This window comes from Callorhinus ursinus, unplaced genomic scaffold (genome assembly GCF_003265705.2).
Source record: "Callorhinus ursinus isolate GAN/ISIS: 27379988/994484 unplaced genomic scaffold, GSC_fseal_2.0 scaffold21, whole genome shotgun sequence".
In the NCBI taxonomy this organism is placed as follows: Eukaryota; Metazoa; Chordata; class Mammalia; order Carnivora; family Otariidae; genus Callorhinus; species Callorhinus ursinus.
The window spans coordinates 5,888,531-5,905,763 of record NW_027397083.1 but is presented as its reverse complement, the minus strand read 5'-3'; the positions used below and the strand labels follow the sequence as shown (position 1 = coordinate 5,905,763).

At 53.4% G+C, this 17,233-nt stretch overlaps 1 long non-coding RNA gene across 3 annotated transcripts in view; it reads left to right on the top strand.

Annotated features, from left to right (window-relative positions):
* The window catches only part of LOC112829433 (uncharacterized), a 47,885-nt gene that overhangs the window by 23,551 nt on the left and 7,101 nt on the right, over nt 1–17,233 (top strand). The window contains exon 4 of one of the 3 annotated variants that reach the window (XR_003209706.2): nt 14,468–14,620. The exons of the other annotated variants lie outside the window; for them this stretch is intronic. This is a non-coding gene — a long non-coding RNA (uncharacterized lncRNA). Of the gene's footprint in view, nt 1–14,467; nt 14,621–17,233 lie in introns of those variants that run through there. 3 annotated transcript variants of the gene reach the window in all.

The following is a 17,233-nucleotide window of genomic DNA, read 5'->3' as shown; positions in this document are numbered from 1 at the left end:
CCCAGAGCTTTCTCTCCCATTTTGAAAAACAGAGATGACAGGATGTTTCTCCAGGCATCTGAGAAAACACAGGATTTGCTGCCCTTTGGGACTGGCCACCTCTGAGGCCACGACCTGCCCCAGACTCTGGTGCCTGTTCTGGGGCCGGAGGGTGGGCCACCACAGTGTAGTAAAAGCTTATCGCCTTTGGGCCTGGCGGGGGCTTGGGTTCAAATGCCAGCTCCAGCAGCTGTGGGGCCTGGGGCAACTGAGCCTCAGGTCCTCCATCTGTCAATAGTACCTACCTCCTAGGGCTGTGCTGGGAATTGTCAAAGCAGCCGGCCCAGGGCCTGATACACACTGTAAGTCTAAATCCTTGTCTCCTCTGGAGGAACTTTGTTGTCTTCTCCCTCCTTCTTTCCTCACCAAATGCCTCAGTCCCAGCCCCTAATGCTGAAGAGCCTTGTTAAGTAAACTAGACTGGAGGCTCTAGTCACACCTTGGGGCTTGGGGAGGAATGTGCCCACGGGTGGCTCATGTGCCCTGGGATAAGCCTTTCCTCCGGTCTTGGGTCCCTCATCTCACACCTGAGAAGGGCAGACCAGGAAGCCACTGGAAAGCCCCTTGACAGCCTGCCCAGCAGGCCTCCCCACAAGCCTCTGGGACTCTGGGCCCTAAGGAAGGAAGGCAGGCAGATGGGAAAAGCCTCTGACAAGCTCCCTAAGACAAGGGTGGGCCCCTCAGCCTGGGCTCCTCCCTCACTCACCGCTCAGCCCACCGGCCCCTCCTCCGCTAGAAGGCACTGGGGACAAGGTGGGAAATAACCTGTCTCAAGATGCCGACAGGCCAGCCGGGAGGACAGACAGGTCAACACATAAGTGGAAGCCAGGTTGATAGGAGCTATCCCTGAGACGGAAAACACAGAAAGTGCGGGGGAGCACAGAGTGGGAAACACATCCTGCCCCCAGGAAAAGGCTGGGCGGCCGTTCCAGAAAGCTGCTGAGAAACAGGCTTTGGAGTTCAGGCTCCGAGGACAGAGGGTAGTTCGCCTGGTGGACAAGGGAGGAGGGGGCGCTCCAGGCCAAGCAAAAAGGTTGGAAAGTCCAATCAGTTTGAAATGACCTAAGCATTCAGCAAAGTCTGAGGCAACGGCTGGGAGACCAGAGTGGAGGCCAGCGGGGAGTCTGCTGGGATGATCCGGACTGGAGGCCATGGGGGCGCGAGCTGGCACCGCAGTCTGCACGAGGCAACGTGGGGCCACAAAGACCAGCCAGAGGTGGGTCCTTCTCTCTGGGGACTGCCCAGCCCCTCCTCTCATCAACAAATATTTATTGAGGGGCGCCTGGGTGGCTCAGTCGGTTAAGCGTCAGCCTTCAGCCCAGGCCGTGCTCCCAGGGTTCTGGGATCGAACCCTGCATCGGGCTCCCTGCTCAGTGGGGAGCCTGCTTCTCCCTCTCCCTCTGCCTCTCCCCCTGCTTGTGCTCTCTATCTCTCTGTCAAATAAAGAAATAAAATCTTTAAAAAAAATAAAAATAAATAAATATTTAGCGAGCACCTAGACTGTGCCAGATACTTTCATGAGCAGGGAACTTTCTCCGGGAGAGAGAAAAGGCCTGCACCCCAGTGGATTAGTTTCCTGGGACCTGCTGTAAGAAAGCCATGAACTGAGTGGACTAAAACAACAGAGATTTACTCTTTCACAGTTCTGGAGGCTGGAGTCTAAAATCAAGGTGTCAGCAGGGCCGCAGTCCCGCTGAGACTCTGGGTAGGATCCTCCCTTGTCTCTTCCTTGCCTCTGCTGGTAGTGGGTAACCCTTGGCTTGCAGCCGCACTCCACTGCGTCACATCGTGTTCTCCATGTGTGTCCATCCCTGTGTCTCTTCTGTTCTTATGAAGACCCCAGTCTTACTGCATTAGGGCCCGCCCCGAGAATGACCACCTCTTAACGAATTACACCTGCAAAGACCCACTTTGCAAGTGAGGTCACATTCACAGGAAGTGGGGGTTGGATTTCACTATATCTTTTTGAGAAGGGACACAATTCAACCCACAACGCACTGTGGCAACTGCCTTTCAGGAACCGAGGACAGGATGTGGGAAGTCAGATTAAGGAGAGCTCTTGCCAAGCAGGGGAATCCAGGGAGGCTTGCTGGGGGAGGTGGCCTTTCAGCCATACATTGGTAGGATTTGGATGTGCAGCTATGGAGAAGGAAAGGCATTCTGGGCAGAGGGTGGTACGGGAAGGAAAGCAGGGAGGAGGGAACAGCAGGGTGGTAATTATGTCCCAGTTATAACCAGTTATAACCAGTACTTGGAAAGCTCTCTCTCTCTCATCCTCTGCCTGCCCCCCCCCCCCCCCCCCCCCACATCTTGCACTGCCCAGACTCACTCCAGCTCCATCCCTTCTGCTAATGGTTCTGGTGGGGTTTAGAGGAAGACTGCTGCCCAGGATCATCAGGACGTCCCTACTCATGTCCAAACCTGGATTTGTTTTTCCTGAGCTACAGTTAAGAAAAACAATAATAAAGTCTGTATTTATCAAGCAGCCAACCAGTAGGAAATTATAACCTTTTAAAATAAATATGTATCTAATTATAGGAAAGCAAGTTTACTTTTGCAAGCACCGTCAGGATTTCCCTCCCAAGCAGAGTCTGCAGATCGTTGCCCCCACCCCTAGCCTACCCCCAAATCTCACTGGGCCTTAACCTCAAAACTACTGTGTCTGCTGGTCTCTGAGCAAACAGTGAGCCGGGCTGTGCTGAATGCCCCAGCAGGCTTGCGAGGAACCTGGGTCCCTGGGTTTTCCTTTTAGAACCAAAGGCCGGGCCCCTTGATTAGCTCCCAAGCACCAAGCCGCAACCCCCACTTCCTCCTAGACTGTCTGGCTTGCCCGCAGGTCTTTGCTCAGTGCAAATTTCTGTGGTTGGCAGTTTTCTCCCTTCCAGAAAAGTCCGAAGTCCCAGAGAGAGCAGAACGGAGCCGTCATGGGGGAGGAGCTCAGCCCCCGTGCTCCCGACAGACCAGGCCCCAGGCGGTCCTCCCAATACCTGCCTTCCAGTGAGTGGTGCAGAATGTCTCGTCCACACCACACCGTGAGGGAGTAAGCAACTGTGACCCTGTTTGGGCTAACACGTGGTAACTGTTATTACTTATGAACGGTGTGCAATTCCCACCTGCCTGGGGAGTCCTTGAATGAGTTCATTCTCTCAGCAAATGTTTCGTAAGCATCTCTTATGTGACGGGTACTGCTAGTCGACTGGTTCACTTCCTCAGCTCTCCAAGTCTTTGCTAGACTGTCCCCTTCTCACGGAGGCCTGCCCTGCCTGCCCTGTTTAGTACCTATCCTGCTCCTACCCCGCTCCTGGCTTGCCTACCCTCCCGCACTCTGCTCAGCATTTTCCCTACTGCTTGTCACCTTCTAGGATTCTCAGGGACTCATCTTTTGTCCATTGTTTCTGTCTGTTCCCCCGCAGAGAAGGAAAGCTCTGATAGGTGGATTTGGGTTTTGTTTACTACTGTAGATCCACTAGGCCAAGGTGGGACACATAGTAGGTGCTCAATTAGTACTTGCTGAATTGCTTTGGACTGAAGTCATTTTTTTTTTTTTTTTGGAGACAGACAAATCAGATTAAATTCCCATTCCTTCGAGCTGTGTGAGGTTGGGCTGTGACATAATCCCCGCTGAGCCTCACTCTCCACTTCTGGAAAGTGGAGCATCCATGGGGATCCCAGGAGGTGGAAGGTCCGAGGAGCCCAGCACAGCACCTAGCACAAAGATACATCCTAAAAACCGATAGGGAGGCTTCTCAGCGTCAAGTTTGGGGTGGGAATTCCAAGGTTCACAGAGGCCTCAAGTGTCAGGCAGGCTGGGTTTGAATTCTGACGCCTCTCCTTCGTAGCTGTGTGACCTGAAGCAAATCACTCAACCTCTCTGCGCCTCAGCTTCCTGTTTGTAAAATGGGGCTCAAGCCGCACTCCCCCTGTTGCAGAGATGGTATGAAGTTGTGTCCATGAAGGAAGGCACAGTGCCTGGCAGGTCATGGGCATTCGGGGCTGATTGGTTCCTCTTTTCCCTCCTTCCAGAGGAGCTGGCGGGTGGGGGGCGGGGAGGCGGCGGTGCTGAGGAACAGGAGCCTACAAAGGTGCAGAGGCCAGGGCAGGTGGGGGGGGGGAGGGGCAGGTACCCCCTGTCAGTTAGAAGAGGCACCAACCCCTCTTCCCCCCCCCCCCCCCCGCCATCCGTCCCCTCCCCCTCCCCCTCCAATTATCCAGCCTGGACCCGCAGGGCGTGCTCACTCCCAAGGATCTTCCCACCTCCCCAAATCCAGCCTGGCCCCTTCGCTTCCCTGAGGCACTCTCTGCTCACTTTGGCACTAATGGGGTCCTACAGTCTCCCAAATAAGGTGATGGCTCCCCCCAGCCGAGGCCTATAGCAAATGCTGAGGAAGAGGGGTCCCCTGGGACATGGAGGGCTCCCCCAGGGTCGGGAGGAGGGTGCTGCCTTACAGGGTCCTGCGGATGGCTTTGTACATTCGTGCAGAGGAGGGTAGGGAGGGACGGAGGCTGCTCTGCAGCTGCCAATCAAGAGAAGACTGGGCTTGGACAGGGTGGGAAGCAGAACGGGGAGGTAGCCATGGCAACCTTGCCCGACAGTCCAAACTAGGAGATGCCCCTCTGCCTTCTGGGTCTGGATGAGGCCCACAGAGGGCCAGCCACCGCCCCAGCCTGACCTGATGGGGCTGACTCTTTGGAGGACTGTCCTGGCCCCCCCATCACTGGCACAGAGTTGGGGTGAGGCCTGATGCCTGCACATGAAGCCCCTCAGCAGAGATGGGGAGTGGCGGGGGGAGGCATGGCACACACTGTGTGCGAGCCGGAAACTTATTTATCATCCTAAAGGGGGCACTTCCACCCAAGGCAGAGACATGCCAGTTGCCAAACGGACCTATTCCGGCTTCCCCATCGCAGCTGCTTGGCAGGCGCTGACTTGACAGGATCCTGGAGCCTCCCTGCTCTGGACACGACATGTTCCAGAGTTCCAGGGCCCGCTTAGTCTGGGCAATGGCAGGAAACAACGGAGGCCAGGACAGTGGGCGCACAGGAGACAGCGAACGTGGGACAGAGAGGAGCTGCGCATAGGACAGAAGATCGAGTGTCCTGGGCTATATTCGGAGTCTGGTGGGGGAGACGTGGGCGTCCCGTTGGCCTGTCACACTGGGTAGCCTGGGCTGGATGCTGAAGCATCAGTTTCATTCTGGGGGTTTCTATAGGTTACCGCATATTGAGTTCCCCCGCTGGGCGCTCTCTTAGGCACTTTGCCTGTGGTATCCCATCCAAGACTTTGAGGAAGGTACTCCATTCCCCAGCCAGTCAACTGAGGCTTCATGACGTCGGGACACTTTCCAAGGGCACCCACAAGCAGCAGAGCAGGTTTTAAAGCCAGGTCCACCAGCCTTCAAAGCCCGTTTTGCTGATGAAGAAACCAAGGCCAGGGGAGGATAAAGCTCCCCCAGCGAGTAAATATCAGAGCTGTCAGGTTCTGCGGCCAGGATCCTTGACTTAGGGTCTGTGAACTTGGGTGGGAAAGGAATACTGTTCCCTCACTGCTCATTGAAATGTAGCTTGTCCTTCAAGGGTGAACGTCAGCTGCACCCCACAGTTATACGAGGGGCACCTGTGACTTTGTCTTCGATCTAGATCACAGATATGTCCGTGCCATGCTGCCACTGTGGCAGAGATCTAGAAATTCCATTTGTGCACATCACTACTGTGACATTACAGTAGTTATCAGACCGGATGTTAGGGGTTTTCATTTAATGCATTAGAAGCACATACCACCGTTGCAATGACTCAGTTTAAAAAAAAATTTGATAACTGTTTTTTTTTTCATATATAAAATTGGCTTGTTTTGTAATCAGGTGTATTTTGGGCAATTAAAAGACATTGTTCTGAAAAGACACCATGGTCTTTACCAAACGGTCATGGCACGGAAAGGGTTAAGACACCCCCTCACCCCCACCCTGCTCCAAGGCTGTGTCCCTAACCCGGAACGACCTGCCTCCCAGGCACTCAGCCCTGCATGCCACCTTCCCCTCACCTGAGGGAAGCTGAGTAACAAGCTGGGGGGTTGGCACATCTGGGGGGGATGTGCCCCCCATCCCTGTTTGACTTGCCTGCCCCCCCACCAAGCCCTTGGCCACATAGGAGTTAAAATGCAAAATTCTCCGGAGAACCCACTCTTCCCTTTTACAACCAAGTCAGGTTTGTGCTGATTTCCAGGCACCAATTATGGGCCAGCTCTCTTGGACCAATTAAAATGTGCAGGTGCAATAATGTCGACATCGACAGTCTGGGGTTATCTCGGCAGATATTTTTCATGAAATATTTATAAGAGACTCTGGGAATTTTAACCTCTTCCGTGGCTACGCTTCCCCTCTGTGGCAGGCTCCTCGCTGGCAGTGGGAGAGCTAGCGGAGGGTTGAGGGCCAAGAGGCATGCAGAATCTTGCAGAGGTGGGGGGTGGAGGGGAGGGCAAGCTCAGGAGTGGGTCGGGGGGAACAGGACTTCTTTGAAGGTCTTTAAAAAAAAATGTGTGGAATCAGACTAATGGTGTGGCTGGTGTTCTGGGAAGAGCCGATGTGGGTTTCAAAAGTCCCAGGTTTTAGTCCAGACTCTGCTGTGACCTGGCTGTGTGACCCCGGGCAAGCGAGTTGGTCGGTCTCCCTGGGCCTCAGTGTCCTAATTTGTAAATGGGAGGAAATGCCCTCTCCCTGTCCACCTGCCGTGGCCACGGTGGGAATTAAATGGCAGAGTGACTGAGAGAGGCTTTGGAAAGGGGTCCTGCCTGTAGGGAGGTTCTGAGGTTTTGCAAGGGAGTCTGGCTGCAGAAACAAGAGGACTCAGGCTCTCGGGCTACCGGAATGGGGGTGGGGATCAGCCCGAGAGCCCCAGCGTCTGGCACCGAGTGAGCACCGAGGAAGTGTTTGTGGAATGAATGCGTGAACAGACCTGAGCACTTTCTAGTGTTGTGACTGGCTGTTAATGTCTGTCGGTTTCAGGTTCTTCACCCATAGCAGGGGCTCTGGGTCTCAGCCTTGCAGATGCTGGACAGAGCTTGGGAGTCCCTGGGGGAGGGGTGACACCCTCCCCTTCCGGAGTCCTGTAGGTACCTCTGCGCGAATATGATTGTATTCCCTCTCTCCGGCTCTCCCCTTCGAGAATCTTGCCCTCACTCCCGGCTCACTGGCTGCATGCTGGAGGTGGAGGCGTTCTCGCCAATTTATGTATTTATTCACTCATTTGCCTGAAGCTCTCTACTGAAACCCAACTCTGCGCCCGTCACCTCTTCTTTCCGAAAAATCACTTTCAGAGTTTGCAAAGGAGGCTGGAAGCATGTTAAGGCTTCAGGAAGGTCCAAAACATAATCGAAAAACAGAAGTGAAAACACAGTGCATCAGTAATATTAACACCACGGGAAAGAACTGCCCATAAAGCAGCTGTTATGTGGACCGATTCCCTTCCACAGGTGGGCAAACCATGAAATGGGCGGAGGCAGAGTGAATACACCATTTTGCTCTCTGCTCTGTTCCCTCACTGTCCGACCCTAAGCATTTTTCCTTCTTGTTCCGGTGCATTAAATTATGGTGCATCTACCAGTAGAATTTGAGACCGTCACGAAAAAGTGATTGTTACAAAGACCAGATTGTTTCTTGGAATGCAGGAATGAGACAGCGTCCTTTCTCATTCTGTGGCCTGTAAAAATTGCCCACCAGCTCCCAGGCCCCAGATGGTCCCTGGAGCTAAGGACAGAGGAAGGTACCCATGGTCTCGAACTGGGCTGGGCCAGGTGATTCGGGTGCTAATGTCTAATGTGCTAATTTCCCTCACTAACCAGAGTCTGCACTCTCCCAGACCCTCAGGGCTCAGGAGGCAGGAAGCTCAGTTCCTGGGACTCTGCCTTGCCTTCGCTCTCCTGTAGTGTGGTTTGCGTGAAAGATGGGGACAATGGTGCAGTGATGTTAGCAGGAGGAGACGGTGTTGGGTGAAGCATTTAGAGACCGTCACCCTGGAGTGAGGATCCCAGCTCCCTCATGGACCAGCTTGCTTTCATGCTCTTGACCTTGACTTGCACATACATCATCACATTTGATCTCCATAACTGCCTTGAGACGGTGGAATCCTCCTCATCTCCCGGGTTTGAAGTCAAAGAAACTGAGGCACATGTTTAGTAGCTGCTTCAAAAACGACATAGAGGGCGCCTGGGTGGCTCAGTTGGTTAAACGACTGCCTTCGGCTCGGGTCATGATCCTGGAGCCCCGGGATGGAGTCCGGCATCGGGTTCCCTGCTCGGCGGGGAGTCTGCTTCTCCCTCTGACCCTCCCCCCGCCATGTGCTTTCTCTCTCATTCTCTCTCTCTCAAATAAATAAATAAAATCTTAAAAAAATAAAATAAAATAAAAAACGACCTAGAGAATGAGAACTAGAGAAGCCGGATTCTGACCCCGGCCTCTACCACCTCCTGTCTGACCTCGGTAGGTCTCTGAGCTTCCCTGTCCTCACAGAACCAGAGCCTTGCAAATGCTTCATAAACTCCAGCCCTGTGTCCCTTCCCACATGCCAGGAGCAAATCCACGCTCAGCGAGGGAGCTGCGCAGACTCTGGGCGGGAGTAGCTTGGCCCGAGTCACTTGGGAGCAACTTGTCTAAGGCGGACCCACCACGGGGCTGGGGGGAGGGGGCGGGCTGTCAGGGTGGGCCTCTGAGGGTTCGCCCTCATCCTCCATTTCCTTCTGCCGTTTTCCCCGTGGCTGTGAAGAGCAAGCCTTTTGCCCTGCTCTGGCTACCGGCCTCCCAGCCTCAGCAGACTCCCCCCCCCACATCCTCATCCCCCTCAAAACAGTCTGCCCTCAGCCCCTCATTGCTGACAGCCAGACTGGAGGCAGGGAGGCCACTGAGGAAGCCTTGACAGGAAGTTCTCCCGGAGAGGGGGATGGGGACGGGAGAGAGGGTTGGGGACGGGGGAGGAGGATGGAGCCAGGAGAGGGTGACAGGGGTGGGAGAGAGGAATGGCCGTGTGATGGAGATGAGGGGCAGATTGAAGGCGGGGAAGAGACAGAATCCAGGGCTCTGCAGCAGATTGGAGGCAGGAATGAGGGTGGGGGAGGAGTGTATGAGGACCCCCAGAGGTCCGTGTTGGCCCCCGGAGCATCAGGTTTGGGTGGAGATGTTGAGTTTGATTTCTGACACACTGCAGGAGAGGCAGGTGAGGATCTAATTTCCAGAGTCTCCTCTGCCAAGGGAGGCAGGGAACCTGGGGGGTGGGGAGAAGACAGGCTGGGTCTGGGGAGCCCCGTTGGATCCTCTGTTCTCTCCTTTAACCCCTCGCATGGGGCTCGCACGGATGGGCAGCCGGATGCTTAATGACCATCCAGTCAAGGCCCCTGGCCTCACAGCCTCCTCTGGCCAGAGATCTCCTCAGCCTGTTTACCCATCCTGACCTTCAAACTCATCAAAGGCAGATTTCATTTTCGGAAACTGTCCATTTGCTTTTCTGCTTGCTGAGGCAGCCATCGCTTTAAGCGGCCTATCCAGACGTGGGCTCAAACAACCCACCCCCAAGTCCGGGCTGAGCGTGTCAGGGGGAGGCAGCAGCTCCCCGGGCCTAAGCCCCAGGCCCATGGGCCAGGCCTGTTTCTGCTGATAGGACATGCGAGGCAGGAATCTTGGGGACTCTCAGCCCCTCTGGCTGACCTGGGGTTGGCAGCATTGGCCCCAGGAATGTGACTTTCCTTCAAGCAAGAAGAAAGAGCTTACTGTTGGGGGCAGGGGGTCGAGAGGAGCAGAAGAGTCCTGATCTAAGAGCTCTGAGCTGCTCTGTGTTTCTTCTTGACCCTCTCTCCCTGAACCTTCCCGGCATCTGTTTGCTGCTCTGCAAAATTCATACCATGAATACTTTTTACGTGACAGGGGTGCCTTAGGTGTTGGGTACTTGGCAGGTGAGAGAATCCTGCTTCTTGGAACTTATGTTCCAATGAATTAAAAGCAGGCATAATACTGCTTGCCCTGCTTACCAAGAAGCCCCTGAGATCTCGTCCAATTGCCTCATTTTACAGAGAAGCAAATCCAGAGGGGGAGGGACTTGCCGAGGGTCACACAGCAAGTCCCCTCAATCCAGGTATCTGGGGTGCTATCCCGCGGGGCTCCCAGCACCCCAGGCTACTCATAGGAGTTAAAGTAGGTCACCTGTGTGGCACGGTTGCTAATCTTGTAATTGGAGGAAAGAGCTAGGTTTGGAGGCCCAGCCATCGCTGCTGGCTGCCTCCTTCAGCCAAGAGCCTGGCAAGGGGCTGTTGGCCCCGGAGTCTGGGGTACCTGCCCACCTTCCCTCACTGACAGTGGGGCCCAGGTAGGGCCTGGAGGTGATGGAAAACATGAGAATGGGGGACACTGCCTTTGAACTTTACAGACTCTACCAGGAGGCCGGGACTGGGCCTTAAAGAGAGGCCCAGACTTGCGGAGCTGCCTCTCTGGACTGAGGCTGAGCCTGGGGCTCTGTCAGGCCCTGGTGGGAACATCACAGGCCCGTTCCCGGGAAGCCTCTGTGATAACCCGGAGAGCTGATCTCGGAGGCTCGGTTATTAGCAGAGACCATTAGCAGCATTTTTTTCCTGCTATTGCATTTTTACAGCCCATAGCTCCTCTGGATAGCGTTTTCCCTGTTAAATCAGATGTTTTGAGAAAAAAAAAGCAAGCACAAAAAGAGGGAAAAAAATGAATCATATTCATAACCATAAATCATAAGTCACGTTACTGTGAGCGGATGGCTTCCTGGGATCTATGAATCGAAGGCAGTGTGTGGGAAAGCTCGCTGTAATGAGGCAGCAGGGGAGTCCGGGTCTTCCCAGGGGCTGTCCTCCACCAGCCTGATATTTCACACAGCCTTGCCTCCAGATGACTTCAACTTCCAGGAGGGGCGGCCCACTTATCAGGAGGCTGGGGGTAGGCGGGGGAGGGAGCCAACAGGGAAAAGTGAACCTCCAGCAGAGAATGACGGTGGCCCCAAACCCTGGTTGATGATTCTAGAAGAGGTAAAGCACCGTCCAGGACCGCCCCCCCCCCACCTTTCCTGCCCTGCCCGGGTTTTAGAAGGTTCGGAGTCCTTGTCCAGGATGCCACTGAGGGCCCCAGAAGGCGTGCGTTCCCGTGGCCCACACTCCGGCTTAAGAGCCAGAATCCTTTATGGATGAGACGACTCACATGGGCAGGCGGTGGGGGCTCCCAGTCCCAGCCGGCAGCACCTCTGTGATCCAGCCAGTTCTCCTCTGAGCATACATAAATCGACTGCAGGAGGACTTGGGGAAACTCAAAAAGGAGAATTTAAAAGAAGGCTCTGGATAAACATAAGATATAAAGCACGCTAGCACTTGGGGGAGGCTCGGGCTCTGAGGGAGGGGGAACAGGGTAGTTCAATGTTTATGAGCAAGTGGCAGATCTTTCTACTCAGACTTCAGGAAGAGGAAATGAGCACAGAGAGGTTCAGGGACTCACCTCAGGCCACACAGCAACTGCTCCTCATTCAGGCTCAGGATCATTCATCCTCATGGCTCAGTCAGCAAGAAGTACTGAGCACTGCTAGGGGACACAGAGAGTGAAGGTACACCCCGACCATCCGAACTTCCTGACATGGCGAGGGAAAAAGGCACTAGAGCGAGTTCCATGGTTCATTCCCTGAGGGATTTGAGGCAACAGCCAAAAATGCTGTATCAGAGGCAGGAACAAAGTTTCGGGGGGCGACAGTGGGAGAGATGGTCTCTGTGCGTGCTGGGGGCAGGGAAGTTGTGCTAGAGGGAGAACAAAGGAGACCCTCTCCTTAATCATGCTTCAGCCTGATCTTGAAAAATGGGAGTTTACCTGGACCCGAGGACTCAGAAGTGTGCTCTCAGGTAGAGGAAAAAGTCTCTGCAAAGGCCCAGAGGTCGGGAAGAGCGGAGTGTGTGCCTCACTGCGAACACTCCAGGGCCTGCCCTGCAGAGGTAGGGAGGAGGCCAGCTGGGGGAGGTCAGCAGAGGCCAGGCTGGGAGGGGTTTTGGGGCCATGGAGTCTGGACTTTGTCCCATAGGCAATGAGGGGGCACAGACAGATCCTAAGGAGGGAGAAGTGTCAAAGTGAGGTGGGCATTCTAAAAAGATCCTTCCCACTGTGGTGAGGCTGATGAAGGCAGGAGGCCAGCCAGGATGCTGGAAACGAGGAAGTATCTGGCAGAGGGAACTGGCAGTGGAGACAGAGGATGGAGGGAAGGTTTGATAAAGACATTTCTATGGAAGAGACTGACAAGGGCTTTTTGGGGGTGAGGAAGGCAGTTTTCCTGGCTGCCGCTGAGGTTCCAGCTTAGGGAGAACTCAGATGGGAGGCGATAGCGCTAATTTTTGAGCATCCTGACCCCCGGCCTGGTCTGCTCTCTCTTGTTAGGAAACCTGAGTAATGTAAAGAAGCCAGGTTTAGAAGTCTGGCAGATGCAGGTTCTAATCCCAACTCCTCTATCATCCGCCGTGCAACCTCAGAGAAGTCACTTCCCCTCTCTGAGCTTCTAGGCTCCAGTTTCCTTATCTGGAAATGGGATAGCCTGGAGGCAGGGCTGGCTTGGAGATAACAAAATATGTATTTCAGGTGAGTCCCAGCAGGCAACAGACTGCTCACTCAAATGGGATCACTTGAGGAGAGTTGAATAAAGGGACAGTTTATGGAGATCCAGGGGTGAAGCAGGGAAATCTCTAGGACGGCGCTGTGCCCCAGGTGACAGCGGTCCCGGCTACCACCCCCAGGCCCGAGCGGGGAGGGCTCCCTAGTGGGAGCTGTGACCTTCAGTCTCAGGACGCTGCTGCCGCCCCTTCATTCCCATCCCGAGCCCCGAATCTCAGGCAGTCTGTGGCCCGGGGACTGAGTATGTGTCTCCTCTCGAGTGTGAGAGAAGCAGCGGGAGGCCCCAGCCAACCATCAGCCTATGCAAAGGTCAACATGGATCCACACCCTTGACCCCAGCCACCTTGATCCTGACCAAATTGGATGGCGAGGCCAAGGCGAGCTACTGATACAAAATCAAATTTATCCATAGCTCTCACCACCAGGACCTCAAATTATCTTTTTCCCTGTCTGTGCCCCATCCCTCTGTACCCCCTTCTTTTCTTCCTCCATCTCTTTACCTCCCTCCCCCTTTCTCCTCTCCCTCCTCCTTCCTCCAATCTACTCTCTGCCCTCTCCCCGTACCTTCCTCAACAGCCAACACTCAAAGAGCCTCTCTCCAGCCGGAAGTGCCCTCCATTTTTACTTAACATTTCTAGCGAGAGAGGTAGGTGTGGGATTAATTGTTCAGGTGTTGGGGTCCCAGCCACCCTGGGACTGTGTCTAACACACAGGGGCTCTCAGGGGCTCCGGAGGTGGAGAGGCTTAGCATTCCGTTAGTGCTCAGAGTTCCCGACCCTCCGGAGACAGTGGCCCGCATCAGGGTCTGCCTGCCTGATGGCCTGGACCATCCATCCAGTGGGGTTGAGGTCAGTCCCGGAGACACAGCAGCTGCTCTGTATGGGTGCTGGGGGTGGGGGGACTCAGCCAGCACATTGGCACTCTTTCAGGTGACCAGCGAAGGACAGGGAAAGACAGGAACCCCCTAGAGGGAACCTAGTGCATGCCTGGCGCTGGGCAAGGGCTTTCATAGACTCTAATTCTGACATTGGCTGTCCATGGTACTCACCATATTACAGATGAGAAAAGCAATATCAGGGGCCAGCTAAGGGCTCCTGTGTGTGATGGGTCCTGCGAGGAGCAGGGCGCAAGAAGAGTACAGGGCAACAACTTTATCAGTTGGGCGTCTGCCATGTGCCAAGCACAGGGCTGTTACGAGGACGACTGTTTTCATCTCCTACAGTTCCAGAAGGGAGTGGATGCAGCCAGTGCTCAAAACCCTGGGATGTCAGGGCTGGATGTTGGCAGGCATCTTCTAGAAGCCCAACTCCTCCATTGAACCAATGGGCAACTGAGTCCCAGAGGGAAGAAGTGGCTTCCCTCGTTCTACCTTGCACGGTCGCTTCTCGAAGATGTTCGTTTTGCTTCTAGGCTTCCCTGTTTTGAAGTTGATTCTTATTCCCCTACTTCAACAATTAAGCTTTAATACACCAAAAACAGATCATTATCCTCCTAAGGTTTGAAAAGCAAGATCACTATTTGTAACACAAGCAATTAGCTACCTTCTGGTGTTTCCTCACTTCTCCAAAGGGCTGAGGTCGGGAAGTTGCAGAGGACCCAGCAAATGGGGGGCTGGCCACAGCCACCCTGGAGCGGGCAATGGGGGTGCTGGGATCTTGGGAGACGGATATGCTCCAGGAAGGGAGGGAGGGGCGCCGGGGCTGTCTTTGGGGTGTCGGGCAGACGTGGAGAGTTCTCTTTGGGGGTGCTGGCTTGGTTCTGACAGCACTGGAACTTTCCTTTCTCCACAGCTCCCCAAGGCACATCACTGCGCTGGTGGAATAAAGATGCCACCCACCTCTGGGGATGATGAGCGTGAGAATCAACGGTAGCAGCAGGTGTAAGGTCTTCCCATAGAGGGTCTCTAAGGGGCCCATGAGCCTCGGCAACGGCATGGAACGTTTGGATGTTTTTTAATTGTTCTGGAAGCAGGATCCATAGATTTCATTAGATTTTTTTGTAATGGCAAAAAGGAGATTGATTTATTTTCATGTCCCATTTCTTATGTAATATGCACAAAGAAGAGTATGTAAGGTGTATGTGTATAATGTAAAGAATAAGGAATCAGAGGTCGTGCACCCAACATCCAGATTGAGAAATAGGACACTGTCACCATCTCAGACACCCCCGGTAGGCCCCTCCCAGATTGTATCTCCCTCCTTCCCACCGAAATGACTGCTTTCCTGACTTTTTAAAGAATTATCATCCCCTCGCTCTCTTTATTGTTTTCCCGCCTATGTACTTATTCCTAAATCGCATGTTGTTTAGTTATGCCCATTTTTGAACCGTTAATGGATTTATACTATAAATAGTCAGACTTGGTTTTCGAGTACCACATGACATGGCTTTTGGGCTCCATCCCTGTCAACGTGTGGACCTGAGGTTTGCTCCTTTTCTCTGCTCTACTGTCCTGCTTTCTCTCACTCAGCCATGGCCCACCAGGTCCCGGATGTTTGGGGGTATTTCCAGGATCTGACATTTATGGACAATGTTCTGTGGACGTTCTCTTATATGCATGCAAGCATTTCTCTAAGGAAAATAACTGGCAAGAGGATCATTGGGTCATGGCTATGTGCGTATTCAGACAGTGCTGAACTGTCTCCAGAGTGTTTTTACCAATTTACACGCCCATCAGCTGCGGAAGAGAGTTTCAGTTCCTCCTCATACCTCACCAGTGCCGATACTGTCATTTTCCATGTTGACAGTCTGGGGTGTATTTGGGGAGAAGGGGTTGGTCATGTTACTTAACCTGCATGTCTTCGGTGTTTAGTAAGACTGAGAACTTCGTATACATCTGTTGGCCATGGGTTTCCTCCCTGTAAAGTACAGTTCAAGTCTATTACCCACTTTTCTGTAGAGTTGTGTGTTTTGTTATTGATTGATTCATATAGGGTTTTGGGGTTGTTTTGGTTTTTATATTCTAGACATCAATCCTTTGCAGTTATAAGAGTTGCAAATATCTTCTCACACCATGGCTTGCCTTTTGATTTGCATTGCCATGTTTCCAAAGGTAAGATTGAGAACCACTTACATTAGGGTTCTATAAGCAGGAGTTGCGTGAGCTGGAAAACCCCAAACTTTTGTTAAGCTCAATGGTCTTACACACATCGAACTGGAAATTAAGAACGTCACCTTAAAAGTCCAGATTTGTAGCTTCTTTTGAAATTCCAGAGGATCCGGGCCTGCAGCTCCTGCGTAGTGGGGGCTGTGAGTAGACAGAGGGCAGGTGTTGTCCTTCACCCCAGTTCCTATTGCTTCCCAGACACCGAGGGTCTGTTGCTGCTTATCATCCTTGGGCAGCCCTAGAGGCTCCCTTCCATTGGCCTTTTTCAGCTGTCTATGTCCTTTGTGGGCCTTCGTGTGTGGTTAGCACCCTGCCCCTTGGCACCCATCACAGCACACAGAGCTCTACCTGGTCCTGTGGTTGTCATTGTTTCTACTGTCACGTGGTTGTGTCCAGTAGGACCATGACTTAGAGCCGATCTCCATCCTGAGTCCTGAGCAAGAGGAAATCTCACTTTCTCTTCTGAGCTGGTTTGATCAAGGCCTTCCCCTAAGGACCTGGCTCCTTCAGGAGCACGGAGAGGGAAGAAGGGTCCCAGAAGCAGGTGCCATCATTTGTTTGGGAGAACTGGTGGTGACCGACGTGAGCACAGGATCGTGTTCAGAGAGAGCCCGTCCCCTTGATGCCCAGAAGGAGGAGAAGAGAGAGCTAGAGCAGAGTTAGTTGGTTTCCTGTTTATCTGAGGACAGCTTGGTTCCCACCTCATTTACATCCATTAGTGTGCAGACTCTTGAAGGTCCAAACTCTGGGTGTCTGAGATAAAACAAAATTATACAACCCGCTACAGCTGGTTCTACACCCGATATGGGAGGGTTGACAGGCCCGAAGCCAAGGGGGCTCTTTAGTGCTGCTCATTTCTTGCACACTTATTCTGTACCAGCTGCTGTGCTAGGAGCTCTTACCTACAGGGTCTTATTTTTGCATTAACACAATTCCGCGTGGTGTAGAAACTCAGTCCTCATTTTCAGACTCAGAAATGGAAACTTGTCAGGGGACCCAGTGTAACAGAATAGCATGGTGGTTCCCCACTCGGGCGTTGGAGTTAGACCCGTCTGGATTCCCAGCTCTGGAGTTAGACCTGTTGTCTGGGTGTTCCTAAACAAACGACTGTTTTGGAGCCTCGGCTTCCCCACCAATAAAATGGGAATAACAGCGTACTTATGGCTCGAGGTTTGTGTGAGGATGCAGTGAGCCAGGTCACGAAGCATTTGGCACAGGGCTCCCACAGAACCAGGATGAGAAGGAGCTGGTCTACAAAGTCGAATTCTCGCATCTCTGGGGTTCACCTTACCACCCACTAAAGCACCCGCTCTCTGTTAGTCACAGACACAAAATGCCCATTTCCTGCCAAGACCTGCCAGGTACCAACCCCTCCTCCTCACCCCTCTTCAGAGTCCCTTTGCCCTGGCAAGGATGCACACACAGCTGTGGGCTGGGCAGGCTCTGTGTCCAT